The following is an 11,906-nucleotide window of genomic DNA, read 5'->3' as shown; positions in this document are numbered from 1 at the left end:
CGATTGGTTCCATCCAGCTTAGTGACAAACACCATCAGACTGCACTACTCACTCCGCGATGGTTCAATCACTCCAAGTTCTACCGCATCTTGAGGCCAACCAGGGGGGTCCTGGTTGGCCTCAAGATGCGGTAGAGAAAACCTCCCTAACCTACCCCTGGCTGGGGGCGGGACAGTGATAAGCCTCTCTCTCTTACCTTTGTATGTTCCCCTCTGTTTTAGGTGTAATGAGCTAGGTCATAAGATCGGCACCTGCCCTCTGATGGAGTGTGACCTCGGGTGGACAGGACAGATGGCGTTGGCAAGTATTCCGGGAACTGGGGGTCGGGAGTCTTCCTATCTAGTGTCGGTACAGATTGGACAACAGTACCCATGCGTTAGTGTACTCTGGGTGCTGGCAAACTAATTTGACTTGTGCTTCTGGAGAGCAAGACCTGGTAGGCCAAAGAGCCAGTGGCAATCTCCTGCATTTAGGATGACAGTGGGTCATCATACTACCGACGTAATCGCAAAGACATAGGTGCAGTGTATCGAGGGCAGGATGGTGAATAGTGTCTGTACCAGCAGTCGCGCCGTGATGATGTGGTCAGCCACTTGTGGTCCAGGATGTAGAAATTAATATATTAATAACATTAATTAATATTCTTTTTTCCTCTGTGCATCCATGAGTATAAAATGATTGTGATTGTGAACTCTGTTGTAGATTTCAACAAAGATATTTTATAAGATACAGGACAGCATCTGGGTAGTCTATTTTCGTTAAGCACAAGTCATAATAGAATCAAAGATCGATAGAAATGCTTGTAATAATATAGCCTCCCATATGACATTATTCCTTTCTTCTTAACCTATCAAGAGACAATTACATACTGATGCAAGTTTTACAAGCCTCCTATCAGCTAATAATATCATTGCCTTTATTGAAGGCAATAAAACTAAAATGGAAAAGGGAGGATGAGAGAAGAATAAAGAAGTAGGCCTTTTGAGCCTTTGAAGTTTAAACCATGAAATGATGTTTAGCCAAAGGTGTTGTAGTGTGCAAGGTATATTTGTATTTGGACTGGTTTAAATTGTAATAAAATACCTTGTTTTAAATTCAAGTATGTAGAACTCAACTTTATCGAAATGATCAGACTGGACAATGTTTCTAGTGACTATAAAAGGAACAGTTTTATTAGAAATAAAACTAAATAAATGAAAAATTAAAGGTGCAACAACTAAAATAACATAGAATGGAAGAATTGACTAAACTAAACAGTACAGAAAAGATAGTTTAAACAACGACACCCCACTCCCGCTGGTTGATTAGCAATCTAATGCAATTTATGGGAGGTTCCCTTAAGGTTGCAACTGCATTCCTGACAGCTATTTAAGACGAAGGTTATTCTTAACAGGGGCATCATTAGTAACACAAATATTTACTTTCATTAATATTTGATAATCAAAGCATTGTTAAATTAGTCTAATATATAGTTTTGGTTTAGAATGGCAATTCTCACTCTTGCGAGATAAAGACGCTCTTTGTGTCCAGACAACCTATTGAGAATGATCTATTATCAAGACAGCTAAATTTGTATTCTAGCTGCTAACGCAAAATGACAATTGCATTGTAAAACCCACATCAATTTGTACAAATCACATAAAAACAATTACTATAGTGTTCATTAACTCAAAGCACGAATTGAAAGCAATAATACTTTTCTTACATTCCACAAAACAAAACATAAATTTGACTTTAAGGTCTGCTTATTCTTGAGTTAATAAGAGGATTGCATATCTGCAATATACCCTCTGCCACAATTTGCATATCTCCCATAATACCCTCTGCCAAAATATGCATATCTCCCACAATACCCTCTGCCAAAATTTGCATATCTATTAACACTACTCATTGAATACTTAACGGACGTGTGCTGCCTCCTCCAGCTGTTCTGTGTCTTCAACAATACAGGCACTTGAACACTGGCAAGGACAGGTCCAGGTTCCGGGGTCTGCCTTCCTTGCGTTTCTTCTCCACTTCTGGGTACGAAAGAAAAGTCTTTGCAAAGAACAACAGTCATTAACCAATCAGGTATTCCATTGAAACAGCAATTCCTCCACCAATATGTGCACTCTTCATCTGGGTATGTCTGGGATATTAAACCACAAACTCTGACACTGCTAGCTCAATAAATTGAATATATTTAAATTTATGTTGACTTCAAATGTTCATCCAACTCTTTCTCCGGTGATCAATCGGGGCTAAGTTAGAGATTTGATTACAAGTACTTTTAGGATTTTAGACGTCTTACGCAGCAGACTACCACACCAAGGCAAACACTAGAATAGTTAACTTAAGTTAAATTAGAGTAGCCGAAAACAGTATCTCTGTTCCAGCTGGTCGCAGGCTGGATCTCCAGATTGTCACAGTTCAAAGATTTTGTGTCGGGAGCCCTGTTTGAGTATCACACTGACACTTTTGTAATGTTCTCTTTAACCCCTGTGATTGGATAGTTTGGTTTGGGCAGTGCCTGAGTCCACATGGAGTGTTTCTCATTGGTTGTTCTCATTCGGATGCAACCCCTTGTCGACTGGATTTATGTGATGAACTGGTTCCTGTCTTAGGTATCAAAGCACCCAGAACTGTCTGGTTTGAATTGCCAATGGAGTCATTCAGCGATCGTGAAGAAAAGCCATTTGTTCAGTAGTTAGTTTATGACTCTTTTTAAAAGCATGCTTTGTCAGTGGGGGAGTTTGTGACCAGAAACCAAGTAGGCACAGAGAATGGCTTAAAATCCCCCTCTGTATATTTCAATTCTGTTACTTTCATATACAGAATGATATTTTGACCCACTTTGTGCGCAACAGTGTCATTTCCCTAAAAACACATAGAAAAAACAAAACAAAAAACACACAGGCTAGAATGGAATCACCTTTAGGATACACTAAAAACTTCCCCCTTGCTGCTTCACTTAATATTAAAACCAAATTGTCTTCAAATTAGCTTAGTCTATGAAATCTAGCTAATTTTTAAACGATCCAGTTTCTCTATAGTATGTGTTTATCCAACACACCGCTGTCCTCCGGCTCCAGCCACTGATGGCACAGGTGGCAGAGCTTTTGTGCAGCCACTTGCGGGTGCTTTCCTTCCTCCCAGCTGAAATTTTTGGAATCAGAGACCGTATGTTTCTAGGGTAATCCCGAGTCCATGGGGGATGGCCTGCTTGACCAGACCATAATCCTTGCTCTCCAATGCCTCCATTGCCCGATAAGCTGCTTGGGCTTCCCCGGCATGGGTCTATTTTAACTGTCCAGACTGCCTTGGGCCATTGAGCGCCTCTGCGACCCTCTCAAAAGTTACTAAAAAGGCCTCTCATCAGCATTCTTGCTATTGCAGAAATTCCAAAAACTGGGCAGGATCCATTGGGGTTTTATTTCAGCTGTAGTTCCTCACATTCCAATTATAACACCATGTTGTGGAGGGGTGTGGGGTATATAATGGTCTTACACTGAGTCCTGGGTTTCAGTGACAACACACGTCTTTACAAAAAAACAGTGCACCCAAGTATTTATAAAAATGCCACTGTGTCTCTTGTCCAGGTCTGGGTTTCACTCCTCGGTCATGCTCCAAACCCCTTTGGTTCTCTGGTACTTGGCAATGTTAGTCCTCCTGTGAAAGCAAACAGCAAACTGTAAGACATCCATGGTTTGTTTACATTTGGTCCGCTTTGACTCTCTCCCGCACCAAACTCCACCCGACTGAACCACCAGACTCTACTCAGTTCGCTTATAGTATGTACAAAGCCCTGCCCCATTAATCCGCTACAGCCAATCGCTACTTGATATAACTGCTGTTGAAACCTTGATCTTAACTAGCAGGAAACTCAGTACACTTGTATAGCAGACCTCTGTCAGTCAGCATAGCACCTCCGTCTGTCAGAAGGTCATTTTCCGACCTCTATCTTCCTTCACCCTGTTACACATGTATAACCGATTCCACATCTTTCAACTGACTAAATGCTGCTTTTTATAACACAATTCACAAGTAACAAATGTTACGTGGATGTAAATTAGAGAGAAAATGTATGTTTTTAAAGATATTTAAAACAAGTAACAGATTAAGAATTGTGACAAGGCATTCCAAAGTTGTGCATAGCCTCAAAATCTCTTCCATGGTGTGCTTTCTTACTCTGGGGGGCTGTCAGCTTTGCAACTTGAAGAATTTTTCTCAGTAAACTACATATACTGTATCTACAGTGAAGGAGGAACCACATATAACTTTATAACGTTAGTCAGTTTTCACTAGAACGTCACATTTCTGAACATTATATTACAAAAACAGGTTGCCTTTAAGGGAAAGTATGGTACATAAAAAAAAAAAAAAAAAGTTTCAATTCTAATTAGAATAAACACATGTAAACAACTTAAAACAGCAATTATGCCCAATTATGCCCAGAATTCGAGATCTGCGCATAATCAAGGTTTTTATAAAGAGCGCCATATTGGTTCAGGAACAGTAGTTCTTATTATGCAAATGTTCAGTGATCCTTTAAAATCCTAATTAGATTAAATAGCAGATTGTACATTAAAAAATCATTTAGACCTCATAATGACTGGGATTCAAAATGATTGCTAGAGCAAAAGGCATCAAGTAAATGTTCATCAAAACAAAGTGGAACTTTTAGTAGGTTATTTATTTTTTACGTTTACAAGGTTCATAGGAGTGTCTTATCTCCATGCATAAATTTTCATTGACTGTATGTTAATATTTTATCAGAATAGCTCCATACAGAACATGAAAGAAGGTACTGCAATACAGATCCTAGCACAATGATGCTTACTAGAACAATACTGCTCCAACAGTGTACATTTTTCCAACAATAACTGAAAATATGTAAATAGCCTGTCTGTAAGGACTATTTTATTGCAAAATACCAGGATTGTGGTTGGATATGCCCTAGACAGAACTTCACTCATGATTCTAACAAGGTGTCTAGATTACATATTTTCATGTAATAAAATAAGAATAATACCTCCTCAAGATCACACTGTCATTGTAAAGTGCCCAAACGGTCGATTTGTTAAAACAATAGCCAGATAGGATAATGGTCACAGTAGGATTTTTGTGGAGCATTTTAAAGCATTGGGGGATTAACTTGGATTGCATCACCCATCTATCTGTGGTTATCCCGGGATTCCTATTACTAAAAATAGGTGCTTGATAAAATCCAGGGTGATTCCACAGTGTTTCAAACTACTCTATAAAACCCAACTGTGGCTGATCCTGGTGTGGTAAAGAGGTTGAACAAATCAACCTCTAAGGCACAGTAATTTATGTTCTGGCTGAGCCCTCTTTGTTGTTTTTGTAATATTTGCATACAAACATGATGCTGGCCCTGTGTGGGTTAATTCCTAGTGCAGAGCCTGATTCGAACAGTGTCTGACTCTTTAACCTACTTTCCTTTATAATGCTTGCCAGCTCTCGACATTTATGAAAAGCAATCGGTTGAAATGTCTTGCCAGGTGAGTGTCTCAAGGGATCTGTCAACCAGGAATGTTTTAGATATTTATAATACAAATGTCTTTAAGGTCTATCTACGAATAAAAAGTTTAAGATATGTAATTATTATTATTATTATTATTATTTGTTTATTTGGCAGACACCTTTATACTTCAATAATAGAATGATCGGATGAACTTTGTTGACTAAGGACCCTTTAAGAGAGTTTACCCATTTTAGTTTGTAGTAATAAACACATGCTAAATAATACTGGCAGATAATTGATGTATGGAAGAATCTGCACACTGAAAACTCAAATAATATTGGCATTTGCTTATTATGAACAAAAATAAAGTAACAAAATATTTGTCCTTTGGTCTTTGTTCCTCCTGTAATTCTGTAAAGCCAGAACACTTCTAGCAGTGGAAAATCAATAGTCCGGTGTGACAGAGAAAGAATGAATCTTGGTTATAAATCAATGGAGTGAGGGGGCGACATGTTATTTGGCAGAAGTGGGTAAGCGATGGGGAAATGGTCGGGAGGGGCCTTGTATTGTGTGAGCAGACCTTAATTCGAACGGCTCTCTTGGAACAATGTGTTGTGGCAGCCACACGGTCAGGTGGCTATATCCTGTATCCATGGAGACATGGTGATATACCCCGTACTAAAAGTGAATTTATCAGTGGGACCGTCACCTGGTAGTAGGGGTGGCGGAAAGGCTACCACAACCAGTACTTCTGGGCTGGTACTGGCCAAACTATAATGAATTGATGAAATTAATGGCAGTCTCGGTCACACATGTAAATACCGATTGCTGAGATTTTCCCCTTTATAACTGATATGTTTTCCCCCACTTTTCATCCTAGAAAAACAAAGAGATACACATTGAAAAATGGGAGGAAGCATCAATGAGACGAGGCTGGGGTCTGGTGGGAGAACGCTCTGATGGTAGCAAACACCAAACAAAGGGGGTTGGGCACGCAGTGTGACCGAGCAGGCGAAGTTACTGGCCCTCCAGGCAAGAGGCTACTCCAGCCCCACTCAATATACTGGATATGTGGGACCGAGGCATAGGCCAAAAACAATTCCACACTGGTGCACACTTGGGGACAGGTCCAGTCTATTGAAGGTAAGGATGTTGAAGGAGCTGGGAGGCTAGTATATATTGACGATGTGGTTAACTACAGATCCAGCTACTGAGAGCATCTGGCTAGGATCACGGATGTCCTTCAGTCTCTAAGGGTAGCCCGGCTGACAACCAACTTAAGAAAATGTGCATTTGCCGAAGTAGAAACTCAATATTTGGGATTTATTATGGGAAATGGACAGGTGAAATCCGTTATCACCAAAGTTCAGGCTTTCATGAACGCGGCAATCTCCAAAACCAAGTCCCAGGTGAGGTCGCTATTAGGGTTGGCCGGTTATTACCAAAGAATTATCCTGAGTATACCACAGTGGTCAATACCCCATCATGTACCTCAGTAAAAAGATGCTCCCCAGGGAGCGCAATTACTCCGTAGTCAAAAAGAAGTGTTTGGCCATGAAATGGGGTAGTCACTCTTTGCGATACTGCCTGCTGGGACATTCATTTGATCTCATCATAGACCACATCTCACTCAAGTTGTTAACACTTTGTGGTCCTATGTCGGGGGTATCTGATAGCCCCATGCACCACAGAGATAAAACAGACATAAACAAAGGAGATAGCTGCTTCCGCATCCAGCGCTCAAAGAATATCACGGAATAAGGACTTGGATCGCATTATTGAGGAGCTTGGTGATAAAACGAGTGATCAGGAGAGGATTTATCAGTATGCACGTCTATAAAGAGCTATGTGAAAAATACAGTGAACAAGGGCTATGGCTTGGCTGGAGATACATTACTGAGTGTCGTTTTGCGATTCAATGCCTTTTAAACCTGTTTTACTCAGAAAAAAAAAAAAAATTAAACAGCGTGTATGAAAATAAATTTGACCTGACGTGCCTGACAAGCGCTGAATAAATGGACTGCAAAGGGTTAAGCACAATGAAGGACAGCAATATCTGGATAACTCCTGGTATCTGGCGTTGCAGCTGTTGATGTAACATATGATCCACCGTGGAGGGAAAGACCACCAAAATACATATTACTTTTTACCGGGAGGGGGGAGTAATGGCAAAAGTAGATTTAGCTGAGTGTTCCTACGGCTCCACCCTGAGCGATGGAATATATGACAGAGAAAGAATGAATCTTGGTTATAAATCTCCCTCTCGACCTGTGAAGGCACTGTGTAAAGGGAACAGAGTGCCCCGGACTAGATGGTCTGACAATTCACTTGAGGGAAAGGTGGAAGTCGGCCATCTAGAAAGGAGGCGGAGCCATGATACACCAAGTCATTGCCACAGAAGGGACGCGATGTGGCAACCGCAGATTGGAGGAGAAAAGGTTGCACTAGCTAACCAAGGGGGTGTTACTGATGGTACAGAAGGGGACATAGCTAAGTGATCTGTTCCTTTGTTATAGTTGCGAGCGAACCGCTAAAGGAGAACTAAAAACCTACTGTGAGATTTAGTGTTTGTTTGTTTTGTTGTGTCTAATTATACTTTGGGATTATTATTTATGGTGGCAACGACCTGAATACAGTGAACTTTGTTGTCACCTCTACACCTGCACACTGCAAATCACTTTGCCACATCCGGTTAATTACATACTGATGAATTTGCAACACATTGTACCTACTTATATTACTGCAAAAACATACACTGCATGCAAAGAAAGCTTGAAAAAAAATGTACAAACAAAAACAGATGACAAAATGAGCAAGCACATTGAGATTCAAGTTGTAATTCTTACACAAGGACAAAAAAATGCTGAAAACTAAGCCCAACCCAGTAAAGCATTCCAAAGACGTACTGATAATCTTCCAGTGCTCAACAACAGTAATATGAAAGCCCTTTGAGCTCAGCCAAAAGTGATTTGGTGACAGACTGCAGTCATGAAAGGCCTAACTGAGTGAAAATCCCCAAACCTTTCCCTGAAATGGCACCACCTGAGGGATATTTGAAGGAATTTGAATAAAGTGACCCCCAGGAATTACATGTCACGTACCTTCAATCTGTTTGTGAAGTATGTGTGGGTGCAGTAGACACCTGCTCCTGAGATTACTAATGTATCACAGCTGCTTTTTTTCAGCTCAAGTGAACGCCACATGTCTCCGTTCTTTGAGCTCTGAGCAGCATTTAATAATCTGAAACATAAATATATGATGACAGTAACAAGGTAGTTCATGCAGTTTGCTTTCTAGATTTAGTTGAACAAAAGGTTTTCACTGTCAGTCACATCTTTGAGTAAAGGTAATTATATTAGTGAGGGCGATTATGGTAAGACTGACAAAGGGAAATAAATCCTTAAATCAGAAGTCAATAACGAATGATTCCACTTGACTTTCAGCAAACCACAGTCATCAAATTAAACTGATTTTGTGTAATACATTGAACTGTGTTGTAATCTACATACTGTCAAGTAAATACAAAAGTTGTATTCTTACTTTAATACCTACATATTTGTCAAAGATCCGTCTTGTTATTAGACTATTAAAGGAGATAGACGTAACAAAATAATTAATGCCTAACATGATTTAAAGTCATGTGATTGTTGGTATGGCAATGATTGCAGGTATTGCAAGCATATCTTCAGGCATGCCTATAATCTAAATCTGAGTACTAATAACTACTCTTTCTGTTATATTCTTTTCGTATATGGACATGTTCGCTGTTAAGAATATAGTGGTGCAGTGCGTCAGCTTTAATGACTACTTAAGTATTGCAGACAAGAACCTTACATATGAGTCAAAATATATTATAAGAGCAGTAACCTATAACAAAAAGTAAAAACATCTTACATTTTACAACATCATTGGGTGCATCAGTATCCAAATGACTCAGAATAAGCAGAGTGCTGCGTAATACATTACCATCTTTGTCTGGTTTAGAAAACCGCAAATACAGCAGGAATCTATATGCCTTGGATCAGCAATGAAATGAGTCAGTCAGAAACATTTTTCAAAAATTCAAAATATTAATATACTTATTATACAGGGGCTGTATAATTCAGAAGGCCTACCTTTAAGTGATGTGTTAAACCAGTATATGTCTTTAGACAACATACACACATATACCTTTTCATCATGTTGATGACAAAGCCACCACTCTAGTGGTATGCTACATTAAATTGTAAGCTGCTTGTACTGTGCCATCACTGACCTTGCTTTCAAAGCCTCTGCATGCTACCACATTCAAGTAAACCAAGGTCTTCCATAATGCACTTCTTCACTTCAGTAACTGTATATTGTGTTACTCTTACACACTCACATGAGGAAATATGATAGGATAGCATTAACAAAGCAAACCGTGGCACACTTTTCTCCATTTTTTTTTTTGTTTACAGGATGGAATTTTGACATGGAAAGACGTTTTGTGTTCAGGGAAGAACACCTACCACAACAAAGCATACATACATACAAACGGAATCCAGAGCCCAATAACACTATGGCATATGCATTCTGCTCATTAACTAACAGAAGTTAACAGCAGGTACATGTTTGGTTAATTCTAGAATGAGGAATATGCCACAATTCTCGCGTTTAAGCATACAGGCAGGCACAGTGCTTCTTTGTTGAGATGGTGTGCTACCTGTTGTGTAATGTAGCACACTAACAGTTTGGGTGTGCAGGGAAGGGGAGGTGTAGTTGCCAGATTGGGGGATGATTCAGGGATAAACCATAAATTACTCACAGAACAAAAGCAATCCTCTGACCACAGGCAGGAAACCTCTGCGATAGATAAAAGATCTGTTCTGGTGGTGAATATTTCGACAGCTTGTGCTAAATTGAAAAAGCATACAACCAGCTGTGGCATGAAATATTAATGAATATCTGCTGCTGTATTTCTCAATAATTAGACCCTCATTAATATTTCAACTGCGATACCACTTTAAGCAGTTGCATAATTAAAAATGAACTTTTTTTTAACCTTTAAGGCACATCAGTTTCCTGTAGATTGGTTTTGTAATGTTCCCTTTAAGTGACACACAGTATTTCATCCTTTAAAGAAAATACACTTGTTTATGTACAGTACCTGCATCACTCATTTGCAACCAGATTATTCTAACTGCATGTACATATGCAGTATGCAAATAAGCAATTAAGTAAAAAAAATGTCATAATTACACTATTAAATCATGCATAGAGTTATGAAATTTGGAGTATACAGAGCCCATCTATAGTCAAATGAACAATACAACATGAGAAATTCTCACAATCCATGAACATTTGACATCTACCTTTTCAGAGAATAAGAAAAACACACATACTATATATACAAACTTGCAATACATACCTGTTAATTATACAAAAGGATAGTGATTAGAGAGCATTACCACCTAGTAGTTGACTGTGTAAGGAAGGTAAGTAGGTTGGGAAGGTAAGAGGTTAACTAATTAATGGTTTAAAACCATATTGTTATTGGGATTAGAAGCTGGTAAAAAGTGCTGTCATTGTTATTTTAAATCAATTATTTAGCCCCCTTTAAGTGTTTGTCTTTCCTCTGTTATATTATTTAAAGCTAGATATTCCCTCTCAAGAGTTCTGGGGTCACCTACCGTGCATTAGAAAATGATTTAGTACTATCTGCCAATTAGCTTCCAGCTCTAACAGGCTTCTATCAGACTCCGTGACCTGTGTTTTATAGTTGCATTTCATTGTATGACATTTATATGTAAAGGGGACTTGAAGGTAAAATATCTTTATAATACAAACAATTATTTGAATTAGTAAAATTGTATGCATCTGTAAATAAATAAACTGTGAACAAGGCAAGTAATTTAATGAAAGAACAAGTCTGGTGTCTTTGGAGACATTACCTGCTGCAGAGGGTATTACTGCTATCATGTAATGGACCACACTAGAGAACTAAAACTAAGCTGTCATTTCAAGGAGTTTTAAGACTCTTAGCTTATGAACTACATTCACAGCATGTTGGAAAAACTCCCAAAATATAGCCTTCAATAACCCAGACTACACAATGTACATGCAGTTGTTCTAAACCCAAATCAAAAGTACTGAATTTGAAAACTGAAAGGTTTTGAGTCCATTTCCATCATTCATTTTAAAATCACTTTAAATCAAATCACGTCCTTGAAGTGTGTGGGATCTAGTCACAGTCTTTATGTGAACAAACTTCAGTTCTGAAGGATTTGCATCAATATTAAACTCTATCCATTTGGCTAACTGAAAGCAGCAAGTTTCGCTTAAAATGTATTTTGAAAGAACTGCAACAGTTTGAATCTGATTTAGCATCACCCCCATTAAACATTTTTTTCTGTCTTCCAGCTGCATCCTGCGCACATTCCAGTCAAGTGCATGGCAAGCTTTCTATCTGACATCTTCTTCA

The sequence above is a fragment of the Polyodon spathula genome, chromosome 11 (assembly GCF_017654505.1).
Source record: "Polyodon spathula isolate WHYD16114869_AA chromosome 11, ASM1765450v1, whole genome shotgun sequence".
NCBI lineage: Eukaryota > Metazoa > Chordata > Actinopteri > Acipenseriformes > Polyodontidae > Polyodon > Polyodon spathula.
This window is presented reverse-complemented; position numbering follows the sequence as displayed.